Source organism: Typopeltis vanoorti, chromosome 12 (genome assembly GCF_054136105.1).
Source record: "Typopeltis vanoorti isolate ZY-2024b chromosome 12, IOZ_Tvanoo_1.0, whole genome shotgun sequence".
NCBI lineage: Eukaryota > Metazoa > Arthropoda > Arachnida > Uropygi > Thelyphonidae > Typopeltis > Typopeltis vanoorti.
The window spans coordinates 17,032,940-17,059,129 of record NC_143560.1 but is presented as its reverse complement, the minus strand read 5'-3'; the positions used below and the strand labels follow the sequence as shown (position 1 = coordinate 17,059,129).

Here is a 26,190-nt window from a genome sequence, read left to right as displayed (position 1 = left end):
GAACAAATTACCATTATTATTCGCTTTGTTTCCTGTGACAATAGAATTGTCAAGATCAGGGAAAACTTTTTAGGTTTTGCAGATATATCAGATTCCACAGTTATGTGCAACAATAATGGAACATTCCCATTGAAGACATTCGAAGTCAAGGGTATGAAAATGGGGCAAATATGAAAGGGAAAAAATATTGGCTCCAAAATTTGCTTTTGAACAAAAATCATCGAGCTTTTTCTTAAAAGGTGTGTGCAGCTCATACTCTAAATTTAATCATTAACGATGCAGCCAAAGTGAATGCAGATACAATTAGTTTCTTTGCAATTATTCAAGAAATATACATTTCGTTTCATTCTCCTACAAACGTTGGGCAATCCTTTTAAAGTTCGTAAAAAAATTAACATTAAAATAACCATCAGAAACGCGATGGGAAAGTAAAATTAATGCAATCCGCCCTCTCCGATATCAGTTAGGAGAAATTTACGATGCACGTTTTGAAAATTTAAATAATGAAAATTTTAATAAAGAAAATCATTATTCTTGTTTAGAGGCTTATACGCTGGTTAAACATGATAACTAATATTTAAGGAATTGATAGCGTATACTAGAAATATAAATTAAATAAACTTTAATAAATACTTTCCGATAATTCGGCAAACGTCACGTTGCCATCTTCTTGGGAACTTAATACAAAGACACGTGCACAGAAGTACTACATAACAGCAAATGAGAACTGAAGCTAGGAAGCTAACGTTTTCCTAAAGTCCTGATGGTGCCCCTGGCGGCTATATTGGTAGTTCTTGGCCTTTGGGCTGAAGTTCTTCTGATAAATGTTTCCCAAATTTGGGGCAGTCTCGTGCATCTAAATTTGTTGAGGTTTGGCATGTTCCTAAGGGCTGAGGCTGATTCCATGAATAGTCTTTCATACTTGAACTTGCTGCGGTGTATGACTGTGGCTTTCTTCCATCTTATTCTGTGGCGAGTATCCAGAGCATGGTCAACAAGTCCAGAGTGGCTGTACTGGTGAAATCGGATGTAATCCTTGTGTTCTGATATTTGCTGTCCTGCCTGTTTGGCCAAAGTAAGACAATTTACAGCTGCAAGGGACCTGGTAAACACCAGGTAGGTCTAGGGGAAGTGGTTGGTCTTTAGTGGAGCGGATAAGGGATGCCAATTTTCTATGTGGTCTGTAACAAGTGGTTAAATCATGTTTTCTTAAGATTTTGTTGATTTTTTCCGAGGTGCCTCGTATGTAGGGAATGGTGATGGATTTAGAGTAATCTTTTCTGTGAAAGGGAGGGGGTGGTGGGTTGTGGATAACTGGGTTAAGTATTTTCTGGATTTTTTGGGGTAGCCATTGGCTGAGAAAGTGTCACGGATGTGATTTAGTTCAGTGGTTAGGGCTTGATCATTTGAACAGATTATTTTTGCCCTGTTGAATAGTATCTTGATAACTCCATATTGTTGTGAAGGGGGGGTGATGGGATTGTTGGTGAATGTATCTACCTGTATGGGTGGGTTTTCTATAAACTGAGAAAACCAAGGTTCCATCAGGTTGGCGGGTGACTAGCGTGTCTAGGAAGGGGAGGTTATTGTTTCCTCTTTTTCCAGGGTGAACTTGATTCTAGGGTGTTGGTTGTTTAAGTGTGTTAGGAAAGAGAGGAGTGAACTGGGTCATGTGGCCAAATAGCAAACACATCATCAACGTAGCGAAGCCATATGGTAGGTTTTTGTGGGGCTGAGATTAAGGCTTTCTCTTCAAAATTCTCCATAAAGAAGTTGGCCAAGGGTGGGGAAAGTGTTGAACCCATGGCTGTCCCCTCTATCTGTTTGTAAAATTTTTCCTGCCAAACGAAATAGAATGAGTTCATTGTAAACTGAAATAGGGCTGAGATATCGGGAGGAAATTTAGCTTGGATTAGCTCTAGGGTTTCTTTGAGGGGTACATTCGTGAATACGGAGGAGACGTCAAAACTGACCATTATGTCATTATGTTGCAGTGTAAGGTTTTCCATACTGGCTTTGAAGTGGGCTGAGTTTTTTATGTGTGATGATGTGTTGCCAGTATAGTGTGAGAGCTCTTTGGCTAAATGCTTGGCTAGTTTGTAAGTGGGGGAATCAATGCCATCCACTACGGGACGTAATGGCACATTTTCTTTATGTATTTTTGGGAGCCCATATATGCGGGGGGGGGGGTCTAGAGTTATATGGTTTTAGTCTGTTGGTAACCTCCACAGGCCACGAAGTAACCTTCTTAAGAAGCCTATGGAGTTTTCTAATTTGTGAATTGGTGGGATTGTAATTAATGGGGATTGTAGCTCAGTGGATGTGGCGTTTGCACACCACCGCGCTAGGCCGCACGAAGGAAGTCTTGGTTTCGAGTCTAGTCGGCGACTAGAGGAAATTTTTCTAAGCCTTTTTTCGACCGGTTCCCGAGTTAGTCGATCTCTGGCACGGGCAAGCAGGTTTTTCCTCCCGGAAACTCGGGTTTTTCGTCCTGTAAACTCAAGAAAATCGACCGTAGAACCCACATTATTTCAGACATTAAATATATTGTGTTAGGGTTAGAGACCACGAGATGGCGGCACATTTGAGCCGTCTCTCTTCACTGCGTACCGCTTAATTAGTGATAGCCTTGGGCCATCTGTCTCTGATTGGGTACCAGTGGAGATTGAACTGCCCACTCAGTCTCCAAAAGTTAGATAGGGCTAAATGGCCTCGCCTACTCCCGTATATACGGGAATAAAAAGGCGTTAGTTGATTTTTTTTTTTTTTGTAACTAATAGCAAAGCCTTGAGCTTACCTGTGTTGTCATTAAGGTTGAGTACCACAGTGGCGTTCCCCTTATCCGCTTTGGTGATCACTATTTCTTTGTTTCTCTTCGATTCTTGAAGTGACTTGTATTCCCTAATAGATATGTTGGATTTTGGAGGTTTTGGTTTTTTGAGAACACAGGCTACATCCAATCGAATATCGTTGGCGATGTGGTTTGGAAGTTGGCGAATTCCGCGTTCAATTTGGATCATTAATTCCTCGGCCGGTAATTTCTTAGGAGCAATAGCGAAGTTTTGACCACGTGATAGAGCGTTGAGTGCTTCAGGCTTCAAGATAACTGAAGAAAGGTTAACTACAGTGTTGGTTTGTAGTTTAGGTTTGGACGCCGAGTTCTTTATTAATTTATCAAACTAGTTGATATGTTGGCTCCGTATTCGTTCGAATTCTTTATTAGCTGCCGTACACGAGACGTCATGTAGGCCTGACCAAAGCTTGTGATTAAGCGTATGTGAAAGCTAATTCTATAGCGCTAAAATAGCTCTGTTTATATCGGCTAGGGAACCGCGTGTAGCGGTAATTTGCTCCCGAAGTAAAGCCTGGCTTGCCCGGTTGTAGATACGGAGAGCTTTCTGTGAGACGAAGCAGTGTTTAAATTTTACACAGTTTGGGATAACTTGATTATCCTGGCAGCGTTTTAGAAATGCCAGATGGTTAAGTTGTCTGGATAACTTAAGTTTCAGTTTGCCGTAATGGCGGGCCTTGCGTGCGAAGGAATCTCCGTGGATGATCATTATTCTTGTTGAGAGGTTATACGCTGGTTAAACATTATAACTAATATTTAAGGAATTGACATCGTATACTAGAAATATAAATTAAATAAACTTTAATATATACTTTCCGATATTTCGGAAAACGTCACGTTGCCATCTTCTTGGGAACTTAATGCAAAGACACGTGCACACAAGTACTACATAACTGCAAATGAGAACTGAAGCTAGGAAGCTAACGTTTTCCTAAAGTCCTGATGGTGCCCCTGGCGGACTATATTGCTGGTTCTTGGCCTTTGGGCTGAAGTTCTTCTGATAAATGTTTCCCAAATAAAGAAACTAATGATGAAACCAAATAAAGAAAATAAAGAAACCCAGCGTGAAGCACAAACATTATGTGCTAAAATAAAGGACTACAAATTTATTTGCTCTCTTATAACTTGGCATGATTTACTTAACAGAATAAACCCTGGGAGTAAAATGTTTCAAGACAAAAATATGAACATTACACTTGCTTTAGAATCTATCGAAAACTTAAAAATATTTTTACAAGAGTATCGATCAGATACAAATTTTAAAGAAGTTCTAAAAACGGCAAAAGAACTGAGGGAAGAGGTGGATGGAGAACAAGAATTTAAAACTGATACGGAAGTTCGACGACGATAGAAGACACGAGAATTTGACTACGAGCTGATATCATGACGAAACGCCACAATCGCCAGAAGATGAATTTAGAGTGAATGTGTTTTATACACTTCTAGATGTTGCAATGTGTTCGTTAATAGAACGTTTTGAACAGTCAAAAACATATTGTGATAATTTCAATTTCTTGTATAGATTACTACAAATTAATAACGAAGTTTTACGAAAAAATTGTGACGATTTAGAAATTCTCTTGAAGGACGGCGACAATAAAGACGTAAATGCAATAGAACTAAATGACGAGTTATGTGCTTTCCGGGATATTTTTCGGAAGGATAATTTAAATATTCAAAAGCCTTTCGATATTCTTAATTTTACTGTGTCCAATAATTTATCTTTCCCTAACTTTTCAATTGCTTTAAGAATACTGTTAAGCTTACCTGTTTGTGTAGCGAGCGGTGAACGTTCCTTTTCCTAGTTGAAAATGACTAAAACCTACTTAAGAACAAGTATATCACAAAAAAGGCTTGTTAGTTTGGCGTTAATAGCTATTGAAAATGATATATGTGCGGAATTAGACATTAAGACCATTATTTCTAATTTTGTGAATATGAAATCAAAACCTTAAAATTTTAATTAAAAAAATCAAGTATATTTATGTAATTTAATTTATTTTCTGTTATTCTGTAAAGATATCATTTTTTGAATACTTATATTAAATGTTCTAATTATTTCTGAATTCTTTTCTTATTTTCTCATCTATCTTGAGTTTCTTTTATTTTCCTAAAAGATAGTTCCACTTATAAAAAATATTAAACAATTTTTACACGTTACTAAGAATTTAGTAACTTGTAAAATGCAAGAATGTTTTAAATTTTAGTTCAAATAAATTTTAACTTTAATTAAAATTCATTTAAATTTTGTTAGCGATTCGGGTCGGTGAGAAAGCTATAATCCCTGTATCATTATATTCAACGATTAAAGCGAAGTGGCTTCATCAAATTTTGGTTTAACTTTTGAGAATTTTTTGAATATTCGGGTTTTTAACGATTATCCTGCCTAGACAACGCCCCCGGTTCATTACATTTAGCGAACCAACGTGTAGCTGTTCTGTCAAAATTTATTTAATAAATTTCAAATAATTTAAATATTTATTATAGTAAAAGAACCACACACGCCCGGATCGTTACAGAGACGCTCAGATAGAAATGACAGCGGGCGGCAAAGACCCTCTGTATATATATATGAAGATTCATTGACTCGGTTGAAGTGGCGGCCTGTGAAGTTTTAAGTGGGGGTGCTGTCTATACATAATAATTTTTAAAAAATTACTTTTTTCCTAATCAGTAACTAATTTATTAATAAATAAATCTACACATTTATTTATTAATAAATTGGTTACTAATTAGGAAAAAATAATAATATTTTTAAAATTATTTTGTATAGGCAGTACCCCCACTTAAAGCTTTACGAAACGACTCAACTTGAAATATATATTGTAAAATAGAGTTGAATGACTTAAACCGAGAGTTAGGTAAAAAAAAAAAAGGGGGGGGGTAGTAGTAAAACACGACTAGTTTGGGCTAACAGCCTTCATCAGGTGACATTATAAAAGAAAAGAATAAACACTAAACACTGAAGGTTAATAAAATTATGAACAACATAGAGAGTCTCTATACATAATTAGCATGAAAACGTTGTAGTTAACCACGCTATCGGCCAAGACGGTAGCGTGGTTAAATACAAGTTATCATGGATGCGAAGTGCTTATTAAAATTGCAATACCATTGATATTACATCGAAATATATGATGGATACGAAGCGTGCGTATATGATCCATAATGGCCGGTAAGGTGGTAGCTGTTCTTTCGTTTGTTGCATTGTTGGGGTGCGTGCTTCAGCATATAGTAAACGCCAGTAAATGATTACAGCTGAATGACTATCTGGGAGGTTGTAGCTCAAGTTATTATTTAGATGTTCAGGGTTGAGGATGATTTCCCTAGATTCTACGATTTTTCTCTCCAATTCATCATGGCAATGAAAGATGTTAGTAGATCTGTCCCAGTGGACTGTATGACTTGGGTTTTCATCATTGGGATCAGCCGAGAAAAGGATATGGCTTGATAAGGCACTGGCTCGCTGTCTCTTGTAAGCAACGTCCCTCATGTGTTCGTCCATACATAATTCAATAGATTTGTCCGTCTGGCCAAAATAAGGAATATCACAATTGCATCATATTTTGTACACACCAGGATATTTAAGATGATGATGACAAGATTTTGGGTGGCTTATTAAGGAGCGGATTTTTGGAAGTGGAGTGAACAAAGTTCTGATATTGTATTTTCTTAGAACCTTGGCTAATTTTTGTGAAACTGAACTTATGTAAGGAATCGATATATTGCCTTTATTCCTCTGTGTGATGACTCTGATATATTCCTCTGTGTGATGACTCTGATATATTCCTCTGTGTGATGACTCTGATATATTCCTCGTGTGATGACTAGGAGGATTAAGCAGCAATTTTTCAATAATTCTTTTAGAATATCCATTAAGTAAGAAAGTTGTTTTGAGATAGTTGATTTCTTTTTGAAGTTCATTTGGGTCATCAAGAAGAGAGCGAGCTCTATGTCCCAAGGTAGAAATTATTCCACGTTTTTGGGGAGTGAAGTGATGGGACTGGATATGAAGCTATCTGTTGGTATGTGTAGGCTTTCTATACATCGAAATTTTAAGTTTACCAGAAGAGCGGGTCAGTTTTACATCTAGAAAAGGCAGGGAACTATCAGTTTCACGCTCTGCTGTGAGCTTTATACTTGGATGTCGACTATTGCGATGTTCCTGGAAATCCATTAGGGGAATCATGTCCATGGCTCCAAATGAGGAAAATGTCATCCACATAACGTTTCCAAACCTTAGGTAATAAAGCAAAGGAAGAGATAGCCTTGGCTTCATAATCCTCCAAGTAAATATTTGCAAGAACAAGGGATAAAGGATTATCCATCGCCAGACCATGATTTTGCTTGTATATAGTATCTTGGAATCTAAATTAACCGGACTTGATGCAATGGGTAAGTAAGACCAACATTTTTTTTTGGATAACTTGTCTTTGAATAATGTTATGACTTCCGCTGTTAGGATATTAGTGAACAAGGAAATTATGTCGAAGCTGTGTTATTGATAAAGGATAAAAACTTGCCTAAAAAATATTTGAGGTATTTTGCAAGATGTTTAGAAAGTTAATACGTCGGAGAATCAATTCCTTCCACAATGGGACATAGTGGGATGTTTTCCTTATGGATTTTTAGAACTTTATATGCGCTGAATAAGAGGATGGTGAGAGCGTAGAGACAGGTGAACGTTTCAAGAACCGTTCAGTGGTAGTTTTTAATAAGTTGTTGTACGATTTTGAAGTTCTCGAGTTGGATCTCTCTCAAGTATTGGGTAGGTATTACTTTGTAGTAATTCAAGCATCTTATTTTGGTAATCTTCAGAGTTCAGGATAACTGTTGCATTGCCTTTGTCTGCAGGAAGAATAATTATATCTCTGTTATTTTTTAAACTCTTAATTGCTTTGCGTTCTGTCGAAGTAATGTTATCTGCGGTTAGTTTTGCATTATTGATAATAAAAATGGATTCAATACGCAGAAGTGAAGTTTTGCATCTTGTGAAGGGAGGAATGAAGTAACTTTTTCTATTTTGGTAAGGAGTGATTCTTTGGGATAAATTTGTGTGTGTGTGTGTGTGTGTGTGTGTGTGTGTGTGTGTGTGTGTGTGTGTGTGTGTGTGTGTGTGTGTGTGTGTGTGTGTGTGTGTGTGTGTGTGTGTGTGTGTGTGTGTGTGTGTGTGTGTGTGTGTGTGTGTGTGTGTGTGTGTGTGTGTGTGTGTGTGTGTGTGTGTGAATTATATATATATAATTCACAAAAAACAATTGATAAATGCCTACTAAATCCACCCACTCGCTATAATGAAGAGACCAATAGAGTGAAAGGTAATATTTCTATATCATACATAAGCTTTGTCTCACCCAAATTACACAAGGTTCTTAGGAAATACAAACATAAGAACTTTATTTACACCTCTTTCAAAAAGCCGCTCCTTAGTGAGCCGTCTGAAACCCAAACACTACAACCTTAAATATCTACGTGTTTACCAGATTTAGTGCAACTGTGATATACCATACTTTGGCCAAACAGAGAAATCGATCGAGTTACCATTTAAGAAAATAAGAGGGACGTCAGTCACAGGAGAACGCGATCCCAGTGCTTTGTCTAGTCATGTTCTGTTCTCGGCCGATTCTAATAAAGAAAACCTTAGCCATGTAGTCGCTAGGATGAATTAGAAAGAAAGATAATAGAATCAAAAGAAATCATTCCCAACTCCCTACATCTCAACAACAACCTGAGTTACAACCTTTCAGACTGTCATTGTGCTACGATCAAATACTGGCATTCGCGAGATGCTATACGCATGCATACGCCCAACAATGAAGCCAACGAAAGAACAGTTTCGAATGCTCAGACATCAACGTTTCTATGTTGATTATACATACACTAACTTTCTGTATTGTTTACAGTTATTTACTCTAGGTTTTACTGGTTATTTCTTTTGTAATGTGCACCTGAAGAAGGCTGATAACCGCCGACTCTCAGTGGAGCAAGTGATCCAATTTTCATACGAAATGCAAATTTTATATGATCAGTCTGAGACCATCACATGTATTTTTTATGACCGACAACCAAATCAGAGGATTCATTCATAAGCTCAATCCGAAAGCCACTGTCGAAAAAGAAATTTGAAATGAACCACATACAAAAAAGGAAATTATAAAAATCGGCTAACGCCTTTTATTCGCTTACAGGGAGTATGCAAGGCCATTACAGTACTACCTAGTTTGTTTTGGAGTCTGAAGGGGAAGTTCAATCTCTATTAGTAGCAAATTAGAGATCTATTGCCAGCATGCAACGAAAAATATGGTGTTCTTTGAAATAGTGTGGGTTCTACAGTCGAAATTCTTAAGATTCGAGACGAAAAATCTAGTGTCCTGCCGAAAAACTCGCTTGATCATGTCAGAGTTCCGCTAGAACGAAAACTGGTAGAAGAAAGGTTTAGAAAAACTTCCTCTACTCGAAGAATAGAATCGAGGATTTCCGCAGGGAATGCAAACGCCACATCCACTGAATACATGAGAAATGTAAACGAAACATCAAATATTTAATATGGAAAGTTGAAGGAGCAACCCATGAAGAGAAAGAATTAGAGTAACTGCTAAGCTACTTATATTATATAAACGAAATACTAAAAGAATGGCAGTGTATCAATAATACAGGAATACGACTAGAAACAAATTACTGTCTAAATGACCAAATTTTAATCGCTACCACAGAAGACGAATTACAGTGATTGTAGAGGCTCTCTACAATCTTCACAGGATTTCTGCTAAATATACATGAAAATATCTTCCGTAAAAAACAAAAGTTATTTCATTTAAAGGAAGAGAAGCAATAAGAAGCAAAATAGTTCTAAACAGCAAACCAAATGAACAAGTTAATAATTTTAATTATCTCGTTTGTAATATAAGTTACAATGAAGAAACTGATTCAAAACATAAAATTAGTAAATTCACCAAAACGATGGGCATGATTAATAATATTTTCCAGGCAAGAAGCAAAACATGGACAATGAAGAAAATAGATTACCAAAGGATAACATCAGCAGAAATAAAATTTCTAAGAACTGCAGGCTATAATAAATTAGATAAGAAAACAGATTCAGATATTTTAAAAGAACTTCAACAAAAACTAATTTCACAAACAATAGAAAAACTACAGAAACAAATGGATCCAACATGTAAATAGAATGCCACCAGAAAAATTATCAAAAATAATACTAAATTATAAACCAAAAGGGGGAAAAAAGTAGAGGAAAACCCTTAATATGCCAGTAGACCTAATACCATGGTAGGAAGAAGAAGAAGAAAAAGAAGAAGACTAAACTACTTTGCGCGCTACGTAGCGAAATTGGAATAACAATGGTACATTACGCAATTCGATTTGTAAATGTCAAACTTCGATTCTCGTCGTGACGAGAAGATTCTTTATATGGATTTTTTCAATTGAAGGTGAGTTAGCCAATCCTATATGGAGGTAGCAGGGTTTTTCTCCGGAAACTCGGGATTTTCATTTCGCATATAGGCAAAAAAAAAAAAAAAAAAAAGCCATAGGACACACGCACCTTACGTACAAAATATACTGGGGGGGGGGGGGTGTACAATAGATGGCGTTGGTATAGGTAATGATGGTAGTAGCGGTTCGCTGTAGTTGATGAATAGAGTGGGGGGGAGCATTGCAGAGAAGCACTCTCCCTCGATGAGTCTTTGTACTCCTTGGAAGTGTCATGTAATAATAATAATAATAATAATAATAATAATAATAATAATTCCTTTTATTATTATAAAACTGGATGATATAAAGACAGCAGAAATAAAAAAGCAAAAAAAAAAAAAAGAAGAGGGATTACAGAACTAAATGATTATATTCGAATATATAGACAAGTAAAGAAAATTCCAGAGAGGAACAGCTGGAAGTATAATGATATCTGCACATTGGTAAAATAAAAATAATTAGAAATAAATACAAGAATGATAGAATAATAGAAGAAATTTAAAAACACGACGAGGAAATGCAAATATAATCGGTGCTAGGCCCACAATGAAACAAACAAAAGATTCTAAAGAATATTAAAATTAACTTCTGCATTGTGCAGACAAGGGATTTAAGGCTATTTTGTGTGGAGATTTGTGCAATTTAAAATGAAATATAGGCGATTTTTTTATTTATGAAACATATTTTAGAGAAGAATAGGTGTATTTTTACTATAGTTTTGTACTTTTTACTCATATTATTGCATTCATATGAGCCTCCGTAGCTCATTCAGTATAGACGAAGTCCTTTGATTGGAAAGACCTGGGTTCGATTCTCGTCAGTGTCCGGAGGAAACTTTATGTAGTGTCTTTCGATGAAAGGTGAGTTAGCCGGTCTCATAAGGGTTTTTCACCCGGAAACTCGAGTTTTTCGTCCCCCAGAACAGGCAAAGCGGCCCGTAAACACACGCATCTACAGACATAGGACACAGCGGGAAGCATAGGGCTAACCCTCCTTATCCTCGATACGGTAGCGGTTAAATGTAGAAAAATACTCTACAAAGCAAGGTAAAAGAGGAGGGAAAGAATAAGAAGAAAATTATTGTATTCACTACATTTGCCAATCTATTATATAAGACACAGTGTTAAATTTATGATAGTTTTCAAAAATGAAATGAAAAGCAGAGTAAACAGCATCACAGGATAGCGATAACCATGACAAGAAACCCGGAAAAGAAAATCTTTATATTGATTACATAAACCAAGAAAAAGTATCATACAAATATCAAGATTAAAAAGAATTATTCAAAAATCAACAGGATGTTGGAGAGAGGAGGAAAATGTTTACAATAGCTAAAAAGGAAAAAAAAAAAAACGAACAATAACAGGGACCATAGACTGGATAGTGCAGTCAAAGCTCAGTGGTTGAACAAGGAAACATTTAAGTTCTAGTCAATTCTCCAATTAGGCGAACATATTCTAATTTTTTTTTTTTCGACTGATTCCTGCAGATGCTGGCACGGTCCCGCCTGGTTTTCGTCTCGTAAACTCATGAAAATCGACTGTTGAACTGCCAATAATTCAGACAATATCTACCGTGTTAGGGAAAAGACTAATCTTCCCTACTCAGCCTCCAAGAGATTTAAAACGCCTCATCTATTCCCTATGAGTGAATACGCTTGTTGAGGCTTAAGTACTGTGAAGAATTCATGTTAGAGGTTTAATGGAATATTAACAGCACTGAGAAAGGATTAAAACTAATTTTAATACTCCCAATATTCTCCGTCACAGAGACATCTTCGGGGATTACAAAAACTTTTTGTAACAACACACACACAAATACAATACAAAGTGAAAATAAAGTCCTATCTAGGTGGTGCACCCTCTATGGACAATTGCAGGTGGCCTGGGATGTAAAGAGGGATCACTGATAATTAAAGTTTCCCAAATTTGGGGAAGTTTAATGCAACCGTATTTGTTTAAATTATGTTGATTCCTGAGTGCAGATGCAGATTCAAAGAATAGTCTTTCTTTTTTGAATTTACTACGGTGGAGCATGGTGGTTTTTTTCAATGAGATTCTGTGGATGTATCCAAAACATGGTCTGCAAGGCCAGACTGACTATAATCGAGTTTGCAGATGTAAGAACTGTGTTCTTCTAACCAGATGGATGCCGACCTGCCTGTTTGTCCGATGTAGGCAAGTTTACAGGAACAAGGTACGCTAGATACACCAGGCACGGAAAGAGGATGGATCTGGTCTTTAGTGGAGAGGATAAGGATAGCAAGCTTACGGTGGGGCTTAAAAGTTGTATGGAGGTTGTAGTTTTTTAATTATCTGGCTATTTTGTCTGAAGTACCACAGATGTAAGGAATAGTGATGGCATTTCTGAAGTCCTTCTGAAGAGATGGTCGGGGAATAGGGAAGGCATGTTAAACTCTGACAGTTAATGTCTCCGAATATTATTTTGACCTTCAGGGCGTTGAAGTTGGCAGGTTCTTTGAAGACAAAATCTTCATTAGGTGGCTTATATACCGATGTGATTGTGCAAGACTTGATCTCGATGGTTGATATCTCTATATTATTGTGGGATGTCATATGTATGGATTTGATATCCAAGTCTGGTTTAGCAAATATAACACCACCATATTGCTCGTGTGGTTTCTCAGCTACTAATTTCATACCATGAATTTTTAGTCTACTGCTATTTACTCCTCGATATGTCTCCTGGATAACTAAAATATCACATTTGCGTGTATCACACATATCTGCTAATAAAACTTCCTTTTCGGATGAGATTCCTTCAATATTTATTGAAGTTTTCTTAAAAACTACCCTTGAAGAAGACCGATTTATAGTTCGCATGATTGCTCCGGTAGCTGAGGGATTAGCCATTGAATTTCAACGTTGCCCAGGGTACGCCCGATTGTGAATTCTGAGTAATCGCCTTTATGTATAGCGCAATCTACGAGGAGGATCTTTTAATGTACTCGCTCTGGGACTTTCGAATACAAACTGATCGGCATTTGGAATACAACAGACCTGACATCACAATTATCAAACATCAACAGGTTTGGATTATCGATATCGCAGTGCCCAGTGATAACAACTTAACAACAAAGAACTGGAAAAAAATACTAAATATCGAGATCTGGCAATCGAAGTTGACAGGCCGAGGCTTAAACACACTAAAGTTATCCCAATAGTTATCGGTGCACTTGTTGCAATTTCAAAGCAGCTATCCAACTATTTATAGCAATTAAACATCAACGAAGTGATTCCATACGACCTACAAAAAACTTTGTTCGGTATCACCAGTCAAATTATTGTTTAAATAATATCTTGTTTTGGCTGTGTATCAATTATCTGAATAAATAATGATATATTTTTAAACTTCACTAATAACTTTATTATCTATTAACTTTATTATATATGCAGAATTATATAACTACAGAACTGTTCTCACCATTGCTTTTTTTGGAAACCGATATGGCATACCGTATTTTGGGAATGATAATAATAAATTTTTTTTTATAATAATAATAATAGTTTATGATCTCTCAGATATATTTTACAGACATACATTGCATGATTTAGGCAACCCTACATTGTCTTACCAATAATGTTAACTCACATTATAATTCAAAAAAAAAAAAAAATCAGCTAACGCCTTTTTTATTCCCGTATACGGGAGTAGGCGAGGACGTGTAGCTCAGTGGTTGTGGCGTTTGCATATCACCGCGCTTGGCCGCACGAAGGAAGACTTCGTTTCGAGTCTAGTCGGCGACTAGAAGAAATTTTTCTAAGCCTTTTTTCGACCGGTTCCCAAGTTAGTCGATCTCTGGCACGGGCAAGCAGGTTTTTCCTCCCGGAAACTCGGGTTTTTCGTCCTGTAAACTCAAGAAAATCGACCGTAGAACCCACATTATTTGAGACATTAAATACATTGTGTTAGGGTTAGGGACCACGAGATGGCGGCACATTTGAGCCGTCTCTCTTCACTGCATACCGCTTAATTAGTGATAGCCTTGGGCCATCTGTCTCTGATTGGGTACCAGTGGAGATTGAACTGCCCACTCAGTCTCACATTATAATTAATTAATATTATGTTTTGAAATATAATTCATCTATTATTATTATTTTTTAAATTTATCTACAGTTTTATTGATAATATCTCAAATATTTACATATATACAATTATCATCGTGAGTAACATTGAGTATATTATTTTACTAGGTTCAACACTAAGTGCTACATATAATGAAATTTCAATAATAATGATGATAACAAGTTTTTTTTGCTATCTTTTAAAATAACAATCACAGTAATAATTTACAATTATATAGTTCAGCGTTACACAAGTTATATAATATTACGTTTACTATTTTTTTTCCCCTTCAAAGTTTGAGAAAGAGTGATTATAAAACAGTATTATACAACAGTATAATATCTCAAATATTTACATATATACAATTATCATCGTGAGTAACATTGAGTATATTATTTTACTAGGTTCAACACTAAGTGCTACATATAATGAAATTTCAATAATAATGATGATAACAAGTTTTTTTGCTATCTTTTAAAATAACAATCACAGTAATAATTTACAATTATATAGTTCAGCGTTACACAAGTTATATAATATTACGTTTACTATTTTTTTTCCCCTTCAAAGTTTGAGAAAGAGTGATTATACAACAGTATTTACACATGTGCAACTAAAATATTATATTTCCTATTTCTCACAAACATACAATGTAAACTCATTATTTATATATTTTTTTCATAATAAGAATAATTTATTACATTATTTTTTCATGTTACATAGTAATATTATATTAATGATATTACCACATAATAATCAGTATCTTCTTTATTGTTAGGTAATTTACTGACTGTTTTGTTACATTTATGCATTTGATTATAAGGATTACATGTAGATGGATGAGGCAAGTTAATCCCACCTACTTCGAAGCTTGGGTTAGCTTTTATGAAGAGAGTGGGATTTAGCCTTCACTATTTATGTTGTTGTTACTGTTTATGCATGGGCTGTCGGCATTGGATGCCGGACGCAGGACATATATCGCGCAGAGGGTAAGCTTGACGCTTTTTATATTCCCTGTTGTGGGTTTCTGGAGCAGTGATGGGAGAGATTTGTGAGCTATTTTAGCTCGCCCTGAGTGGGCAGAAGTGGTTACACGTCGTTGAGTGTTAGGATGGCTTTCGGTGTTTTATGTTTCCAGTGGTCATTACCGTCATAGTTTCCGGCTTGTTGTATTAGTTGATTTGGATGCGTAGATGTCTTCATAAAGGATTTTTCTGCTAGTGGCGTAGTAGTAGTGGAGAGATGTAGGGGATATTTATGTCCCGGTGGAACTGGGCGTTCCTGATGAACCAGGGGACGTCAAGTATCATTCGCATGCACTTGTTCTGTAGTTTTTGTAACTTGAGGATGTTTGTCTTGGAGGTATGGCTCCAGGCTGAGAAGGCGTATATAATTGTGGGATAGATCACTGTCTTGTTGAGTAGAATTTTGTTTCTTGTGCTTAGTTTGCTGTGTCTGTTGATCAAGGGGTACAGCTGGGCGATAACGTTTGAAGCTTTGGTGCATGTGCTCTTGATGTGGCTGTTGAAGCATAATCGTTTGTTGAGAAGTATTCTGAGGTATCTTGTTTCAGTTTTCCAGGGAATTTTAGAGTTGAACAGGGTGATGTCTCCTTTGGGGGATGCTCGTATTCTTGTGAAGAGTATTGTTGTGCTTTTCTGGGTGTTTAATTGTAGTTACAAGTCTGTAAACCTTTTTTATATATTCAGGATGGTATCTTGTAGTTTTTTGGTTACGAGATGAGGTTGGCGGGATCTGGCTAGTATAGCCGTGTCATCTGCATAAAGGACGATGGTGGATGTGAGAGGATTTTGAGGGATGTCTGCCATATAGATGTTGAACAAGATCGGGGCTATTAGTGATCCTTGAGGAATTCCAGCGAGGATTTTCCGTTGGGTTGAGACTGTTTCATTGATTTTGACTTGCATCCTCCTGTTTGAGAGGTATGATTTAATCAGGTGTATGATGTTTAGTGGAAGATTTGCGATGATAAGTTTGTAGAGGAGGCCTTGGTGCCAGATCTTATCGAAGGCCTTTGAGATGTATAGGAAGACGGTTCCAGTGTGCTGATTCCAATTAAATCCTATGGTGATGTATTCTACCAGTCTATGGATCTATTGGGTCGTGCTGTGATTTTGACGGAAGCCAAATTGTTCTTGTGGAATGATATTTAGTTGGTTGACATGATCTTGGGGTCTGAAGAGGATCTTATCGAAGGCCTTATTGCTATCCTAAGTTGGATAGCAAGCTGACGGGATGGTAATTTTCAGGTAGGTGTGGGTCTTTGCCTGGTTTGTGAATTGGGATGATGTCAGCAATTTTCCATGACTAGGGGAAGTGCTGCCATTTGAGGATGGAGTTTATGATGTTTGCCAGATGTGCTATTGCTTTGCGTGGTAGTGCCTTGATGACTTTGTTAATGATGCCGTCGGGACCTGGGGCATTTTTGATCTTGAGGTGGTTGATGATGCCGATTATTTCAGTAGGTGGGGTAGGCATTATAGGGCTTGGATTGTCATCGGGACGATTTACTGTGAAGGCGTTCCAAGCAGTTCTGAAAATCACAACGATCTGTGATTTTCAAACCACAGGTCGTTGTTATGTTGTATATGTTCTTGTGTGTGTTAGCTATCTCTACAAGTAATAGGGGCATTGGACTCTTGTCGGCCCATAACATTCTGCTGACCTTGACAGATGGGATATCGTAGAGGCGGAGGTCTTCAGTTATTTCATCTATTCAGATGATTTCTGTTACTCCCCTGAGTAAAATTTTTAGGATTTTCTCTGACTTCAGTAAGTAAGTATGATATTTAATATCTAACTCATCCATTGTTTTAGTGAGTGTCTGTAGTCGCCTATTGTGGTAGGCTGGATTTTAATTCCGTCATCTACGTTTTTTCCCCATGAATAGGCAGTTTGGTATAGTTTTGCATAATAGGCCTGAGAACCGTCCATCGTTCTTTTTCCTGTAGTACAAACGGAGGGCCTTTTTCATTGTTGGGTGTGGGGAAGTCAGTGTTGGGGGCATCTTCTTCCATCCCTTAGTTTACCTGAGTCTCCGCTGTTTTACACTTTTTTTCGAGCATGAGTTTCTGTATGGTCTCTTTGTGTGTGAGCAGGGATTATCAGGTTCATCTTCCCCTGGTGTTGATTTGTCCCCTTCTGTGGAGTGAATATAGGTTTAGAAACCCTGGCCACTCTACCTCAAATTTCTTCAACAGTTTTTTGAGGAGGTCAAGCGCCAGCTTCTTATCCAGGTATTGGACAAAGTCGTCGGGACTTAAACTGTTCATGTTTAAAAGTATTAAAATATGCTTACCTGAGAAATATTTATAATGGCAAAGAAAAATTGCATCAAAAGTCAAAGTCTTACCTTGTATTCCGCTATCAAAGAAGATGCACAAAATCTGAAACTCACTAATCACCACTGAATTGGCGACTAGAGGAAATTTTTCTGTCTTTTTTCGACCGGTTCCTGAGTTAGTCGATCTCTGGCACGGGCAAGCGGGTTTTTTCTCCCGGAAACTCCGGTTTTTCGTCCCGTAAACTCAAGAAAATCGACCGTAGAACTCACATTATTTCAGACATTAAATATGAGTGTTAGGGTTAGGGACCATGAGATGGCGGCACTTGTTGAGCCGTCACTATTCACTGCGTGCCTCTTAATTAGTGATAGCTTTGGGCCAGCTACCAGTGGAGATTGAACTGCCCACTCAGTCTCCAAAAGTCAGATTGGACTAAAAATGGCCTCGCCTACTTCCTATATTTACGGGAATAAAAAGACGTGAGCTGATTTTTTTTATAACATTTTTTTAAATAATAATAATAATAATTTATTACATATGATACACACATTATATAGTTTTGATTACGTATGATACAACATTACATAAATTTCTTTACATTTGATACATTCATGTATTCTGATAATAATAATAATTTTTTTTTCGAAATAATAATTATAATAATTTATAACATATGACACATACATTGCGTACTTATCATTACATATGATATAACATTACATACATTTATTTACATGTGATAGGTACATTACATGCATTTGATTATATATGATACATTTATTTTTTTATTTTTATTTTTTTATCTTGGATGAGATGAAATGTATTTTCTCAGCTTTCATCCACGAAACTTATTTGTGAGCTTATCTGAGGGTGACACCAGTTATTATTTATTGGTTTATTTGCTGTGTTGGGAAGCTATGAAATGCCATCTATGTTTAAAAGGTTTGATTTCCACTGCAGCCGTTGATTGAGAAATTCGCACGCACACGCACACGCACGCACACACAAACACACGACAACTTGGAATGTCTTGATGCGGCCCTGAACTGGAAGACTGCATGAATATATTGTGTTTCATTGCGTTTGTATGGTATTTTGGGTGCATGTTTGTTGTTCATAGTATGTCCTTAGAGCTATTTTCAGGCTATTGTAGTTTGTAAGATTTCTGTATTCAAAAGGTAATTTGTTTATCATGTCTGGGATGTAAAAGTTTCACGTGGCCTTTCCGTAGTGATTATTGTATTTATATATCATAATTAGTTGTGTGAGGTCTTGTTATACGGTATGTATTTCTAACTGTCCTGTAGTTGGCATCGAAATAATGTTTTTGCAAAGCTGCATAGTGACATAAATGTTGTGCTGTCAGTATTTTGTGTTCTGACATTGCAGTATATATAAAGTCGTTATTGTCTCTGTTCCCAAAAGATCAGTTTCATCATTTTGTACTGTAGCGACATGAATCTATTTAGTTTGTAGGGTGCACAGAAAGCATACGTTGTTATAGCGTATCTTAGTATATTTCTGCATAGTGCTTTGTATATTAGTGTTTTTAGGCGTGTGGGAACTGTCTTTTAATAATAATAATCAGCTAACGCCTATTTGTTCCCGTATAGGGAGTAGGCGGGGCCGTTTATTAATAATAATAATAATTATTATTATTATACAATAACCAAAATCAAAAACTATGGCCTTTAAAGGACAAGATCCTGCAAGAACTAAAACAATAATAGATAACAAGATCTTAGAACAGTTGAATTCATTTATCTACCTAGGATGTACAATCACATATGAAAATGAAAAAGATATAAACGTAAAAATTGCAAAATATTTAAAAATAACAGGTGTAATTAACTCTATATTCAAACCAAACCTAGTTCAAAAACAAACCAGACTAAAAGTCTACAATACATTAGCCCTACCAGTCTTAATGTATGGAAGCGAAATCTGGACAATAAAATAAAAAGACAAACAAAGATTAATAACAGCAGAAATAAAGTTTATGAGAAAAACTGCAAAGTATACCCTATTTGATCACAAAAGAAATGAAGAAATTATAAAAGAATTAAACCAAGAACCAGTAATAAAAAAAAAATAAAAAATTTAACCATAAATGGATGGAACACGTTCAAAGAATGAAAACAGAAAGATTACCAAAATACAAACCAATAGGAAAAAGAAAACCAGAATGTCCTCTTAAACGATTCAACGATGACTTCTAAGGCCGGAACAGGCCATGCTAGGCCTAAATCCTTGATATGCATGATGATGATGATGATGATAATAATAATGCTAGCATTGATGGTGTGCTGATGACGTTCCCTTGGCATGAAAGAGAAATAGATGATTCATGCATGATGGAGCTCCGTTTCAACTTTGTCGTGAGTCTTGAGGATATTTTAATGAAGCATTTCCTGACAGATGGAATGGCTGAAGTGAACAATTGCTTTGCTTCTTCAGTCAAAACCTTTCCCGATTTTCATTTGTGTGATCATTTGCGAGCATTTTTTTTTTTTTTTTATCTTAGTAAAGCAAGGTTTTTTCGGACCAATGGTTATTGTGAACTTTTTGTGAGCTTTGAGCATGTAATTTATCAGTTCTACTGGTTACGATCATTAGTATCGTCTTATCCTGCTAAGATTAGAAACTCTTATGCCACTGATCGAAAAGTTATCTGATGTCTCTGTGTCTCTCTCACTTCTCACACCTAAATGATCATGGATCATTTTATCGCCCGAAAGTGGCGCTGAAGTTGATTGAAGTTTTCTGCTGTGTGTGGACATGCACTAGTTGGTTCCCGATTGCATGCGGTTTTCTTTAATGTGGTTACCGGTACAAGATTGTCTGATATTTGTTATGTTCGTTGTCACATATATAAAATTATTTAGGTTATTCTAAATTATTTATTTTCATTAGAATATTTTGCATGGATTGAATGGTAAATATATTTTGTCAACATTGTTTTACCATGTGTTTTTGATTGATTTGGCGTAAATGTTAAAATGATACAAATTCAAATAAAATATTTAATAAAATAAAAAAAAAAGCTATACAAACAGTTAAAAAGGTAATGATAATACCGTAATAAATAAACTATTATTTCTATAGCGTGAGGCTCGAGGTAAACAGGAATATTAGATAAAGTGTTCGTATGCTAAGAATACTGGCTGCAAGGTTTTTCGATCAGTGTCATAAAAATGTCCAATCTTTGCAATATACAGGTCGCAAATTAAAAGCCACAGTATCCCTGGATTGCTGATTAAGGTATTGAAGTAAAAGGCAGAATAAAATGACTGGATGGACAGGAATATGATATTTTATAGGAGACATATGGTTTTGTGAAGGATAGTATAGCCTTATCAATTACTATCCAGTGTAGCCGTATTATATTGCTTCTGCTTCAATGAAGTGATTATGTGATTTTGAATTGGGAGATTGCCAGACATGCAGAATTTTCACTTATGGAGTATATACAGAATTACAAAGCAGGTGGTTATGACCAGCTGAGGAGTAAGCCGAGAGCAATACTGTGATATAAGAATATGGAAGGGAGAGATGTTAGCAATGCTTGGGAGATGGTCATGGATTGTTGAAAGAAAGCAGTATCAGAGCAGAATAATTAACCCTCTCATGCATGAATTTTTATATTCATTTATAAAAAATTATAATGATGATACAGTACCGTTTAATCTTATGGTATTACCATGAATACATTAAATTTGCTAAATTTGTGCCCTGTATATGTTAAAAATGATGTCGTCATCTGAGGACATCATTTTTATGTGTCCTCATATGAGGCCCTTATGCATGAAAGGATTAAGTAGGTGTTGCAGTAAAAGAAAAAAAATTGTGGAGGGAATTAAGGAAGGCCAAAGCTAATTATTAGCTTTGGCCTTCGTTTTGGTCTAATTATTATAATAGCCCAAGCTATTGCCAGCCTGGTTGGCCGAGTGGTTAGCATATCCGCTCTCCAGCCAAAAGGCTTGGGTTCGCATCCCACCATGGGCATGGATGTTTGTGATTGTCTGTGAAATTACTAGTAGTTGTGGTAGGCAGTAGGTGGCATTGGTCTAGATCAGGGCTGTCCAACCTTAGGTAATCTGAGAGCCACATTAAAAAAAAGATTTATCCGAGGGCCACATCCAATGCATATAGTAATTTAGTGAGCAGCAACGATATAACCTCAATCAACACTAATCGCATGCTCTCGTTCTCCATGAGTGCCCAGAGCATGAGTGTTAGAACAAAACACTGTAAGAATGCTATTTTGACACATCTAATATTTGAAAAATACGTGGGTATATAGTGATGTAAAAACACCAAATAAAATAACCAACATTGAGATTATCGATTAGTGATAAATTAAAATATCCAATATTCATTCGGTTCAAATTATTATTTTATTTTTTCACTCATGAAAATCAAAACCCACAGGAGGGCCACACAGAATTGCACCACAGGCTGCATGCAGCCCATGTTTTGGACAGTCGTGGTGTAGATGATGATGGTAGTTGCGGTTCACTGTAGTTGGGAGACTGAGAGTTATAGAGTAGGTGCTCTTCCTCAATGAGTCTTTGGACTTCTCGGAGGTGTCACGTAATAATAATAATTATGGAAGGAAGATAGCGGATGAGGCCAAAAGAAATTCCAAAAAAGTTCTTTTGCTGTGTGACAAGTAAAAGCAAGAATAATTGTGGAATGATTCATTGTAGTAAGAGAACAATAACAAATGAAATAACTAAGTTACTGAGTCATCGTTTTGAAAGTGTGTACATCCAGGTGGAAATATTCCAATGCCATGTATGAACTGAGTGATGGGAGAACAGGTAGATGAATTGTAAGTGCTGATACTACAGAACCCTAATGAGGACATGGCCATTAGATTAGAAGGCATATCAGGCTATGCAAGAGAATTGACATCTCTGAAAGCTGTTGGAGTCATTTCTAGGAAGGTACCAAGGAAGTGGAAAGAGAAGAAAATAGATCACAGCATCCAAGAAGCTCCAAGATAGAAGTTTCAAATTACATGCCAGTCATTCTCAGGAAGAGTGGTTAACATATTGATGAAGTTGGTAAAAGATTCAGGACTAGGTGAATACAAACTTTATAGAGGGAAACATGGTTTGTGAAGGGTAGGTCCTGCCTTAGTAATATGCTTTCTTTTTATAATAAAGTGACAGTTGAGCTGGATAAAGGAAATGGCTACTTAGTGGTTCTGCTGGATTTTGCAAAGGCATTTGACAGGATCCACATGAAATTCTATTGTATAAAGGGACTATATATTGTAGCAGATGGTAGTAGATATGAAGCTGGACTAAAACACCCAAGCTATTAGTATGTTGTGTTTAATTTTAGGAATCACACAAAACCAGGAAACAATTAGTGGAGTCTTTAACACGAATAATTGCAAAAATATAATAGCGATGATATTGCTATTTCGTGGGTGTGCACTGCACACTTAACACACCCAGAATATTAGATCATGATATATATACAGGGTGGCCATAAAATAACTTTCCCTCTTTGGAGGCATCTGTAGCTAAAACCAATAAACAGAATGAGACCAAATTTTATATTGAAACTTTCGAAGGCATGGGGAGATGAATTCCACGAAAAAAAGATTTAGTACCAAAAGTCGTCGATAGGGGAAATTTTGACATCAGAGCTGAAAACAGTCAAATATTTGCAGTAAATGTAGGTAAAAAGGATTATGCAAATTTTACTGTGCGTACGTGACAGCAGGGCCACCAATTCCACTTAAAAAGGGATTGGGAACATTCAGGCAGTTATTCGAATGACTGACGAATTGTGCTCAATATGCGTCCTACCTTGCCTCAGCGTGCTTTACTTGTTAAGTTGTTTTACCTTAAACAGTGCAATGCCATAGCGGCCCTTCGGGAATTTAGAAGGCTTCAGAAATTGCGTACAGGTCCTATGTCAGCTGTAGCACTGAGAGCTATGATTAAGAAGTTTGAAGAAACTGGATCACTAGGAGTTAGACCTGGCAGAGGATGGAAAGCAGTGCAAGAAGAGACAGTAACAGATGTTGCTACTGCGGTGTTCGATGACACAGGGACCAGTACTGGTTCAAGCGCTCGTGCCATAGCTCGCAAACTTGATATGGCTTATGGTAGAGTCCGGAAAATCTTACGAAAAATGCTTCACTTCTGTCCGTATAAGCGCATAGACTCCTTACGCTCAGCTGTAGAGCATGTCGCACACCGGATGCAATTTGTTGTACACAAGAAAGGGCAGCACATTGAAAATCGTGTATGTGGTCCAGGGGACCCTGACTCTGATGAATAAAACATTATTTCCTGCAAGTTCAGTCACTATTTAATTTCTGTCTCTCTCAAGTTGTTTTAGTTTAATTATTATTCTTATTGTAATGCTCCATATATCCAGCCTAAATGAGTGATGCGGCTGTCACTTACACCATCGAAATGTTATTATTCCATTTTATTTGCCTTTAATGTAATTATCCACTTGTTTTTGGTTCTGCCAGTGCCAAAATTTCCCCAATTGGCGACTTTTGGTACTAAATCTTTTTTTTGCGGAAATCATCTCCCCATGCCTTCAAAAGTCTCAATATAAAATTTGGTCTCATTCCGTTTATTGGTTTTAGTTACAGATGCCTCCAAACAGGGAAAGTTATTTTATGGCCACCCTGTAATATATAAACTGCTTGGTAAACAATTAACAGACACCATAATGTGAAGAACAAACAGCTTGTAGGCTTTCTGCAGTCATTGCAGTGAAAGGTTAAGATGTAGGACTTCCTTTCACTGCAGTGATCCATTGATCGCTATCATATGCTTGTGGAAAGCATATGATAGCGATCAATGGACCATTCTTCCTGTAGACATGTAATGAGATCCTGAACTGTTGTGGGATGGATGTTCCTTGACCTCACCTGACACTCTAGTTCATCCCATAGAATGTTCAAAAGGGTTGAGATCAAGGCTCTGCGGAGGCTAGTCAGGTGACATTCGTGTCCACAAACCATGCGGTTACAGCAGTAGCCTTATGACAAGGTGCATTGTTTTGCAGACAAAGACAGTGGTCAGTTCTGTAAAAATGCTACAAAGTAGGAAGCATTGCATTGCTCAGAATGTTCAGATACTTCTCAGAGTTCAGTGTACATGACACCACAGAGGTCTGATATAAATATAGGATCATACCATCACACCGCTTCCTCAGAATTTCATACTTGGAGTTATGCACTCTGATAAAGACGTTCATTGGGCATCCGCTACACCTACATCCATCTATCTGCTTAGTAGAAGGTGTAGTGTGATTCATGGTCCCATAACACAGTTTCCCAAGTTTCAATGTCCCACTTTTAAGGCTTGAAAGGTTATGATTCCCGTTGACAATCCAGAATATTTATCCATGACCACAACAAATGAAAATGTGTCGGGAATCAGGAACCGATTCATAGTAACAAACCATTTTTCATCTGATGTTTGCTAGTGTAATGGGAGTCTGAAGTGAAGTTTATACCGAAGCATTTCAAAAAAAGTTCTGAATATATAATGGATCCACACAAGATTCATCCAATATCTTAGCACCACTAATTCATCATCAACATTATGTCTGTCAAGGATTTAGGCCTAGAGTGGCCTGTTCCGGCCTTAGAAATCATTGTTGAATCTCTTAAGAGGACATCCTGGTTTTCTTTTTCCTGATGGTTTGTAATTTAAGGCTGGTTTTGGTAATCTTTCTGTCATTCTTGCAACATGTTTCAGCCATTTGTTTATTTATATTTAAATTTTTTTTTCTATTACTGATTCCTAGTTTAATTCTTTCATAATTTCTTCATTTCTTTTGTGATTGATGAGTCAAAAGACTCATCGTGGGAGGTCCTTCCTAAGAACATAAAGTCTGTCAAGACTCATCAAGGGGAGGTCCCCCCTAAGAAACACAAAGTCTATCATACCACTCTTTAAACTCATTTGACCGTTCTCGCTCCCACCACTCCATCAGGCAATGCATTCCACGGTTCAACCACCCTCCATGCAAAGAAAACACTCCTCACCCTCTTGCTCACAGTTTCCTATCGTAACTTCCAGGGATGGCCTCTTGTCATCACTCCTTCCCGTTGTTCAGCCAAGCGAAAGAACTCCCCAGTATCAACCCTGTAACCACCTCTCAACAGTTTAAAAGTCTCAATCATATCACCTCTCCTTCTTCTATCCACCAAACTCTGCAGTCCACATTCCCTCAGCTGATCCTCATAACTATCCTTGTACAGTCCTGAAACCATCTTTGTCATCCGTCTTTGTATCCTTTCCACAGTTAATTTGTCCCCTTCAAATCCTGGGGACCAAATCTGAGAACAATAGTCCAAGTGTGGTCTGATCAGAAACTTATACAACGGAATGATAACCCTCTTATCTCTGCAGGTCAGTGTCCTTCTCATAATTGCAGCAATCCTCTGTGTTACCTTTACCACCTTTGCAA

General features: G+C 36.9%; 1 protein-coding gene across 3 annotated transcripts in view; it reads left to right on the top strand.

Moving 5' to 3' along the window:
• Positions 1-20,508: 20,508 nt before the first annotated feature.
• Positions 20,509-26,190, top strand: part of IleRS (Isoleucyl-tRNA synthetase) — a 410,216-nt gene continuing 404,534 nt past the window's right edge. For 2 of the 3 annotated variants that reach the window (XM_090401998.1, XM_090401999.1), the window contains exon 1: positions 20,509-20,665. The gene's annotated coding sequence lies outside the window, so the exon portion shown is untranslated. The remainder of the gene's footprint in view (positions 20,666-26,190) is intronic. The other variant, XM_090402000.1, reaches the window with a different exon arrangement.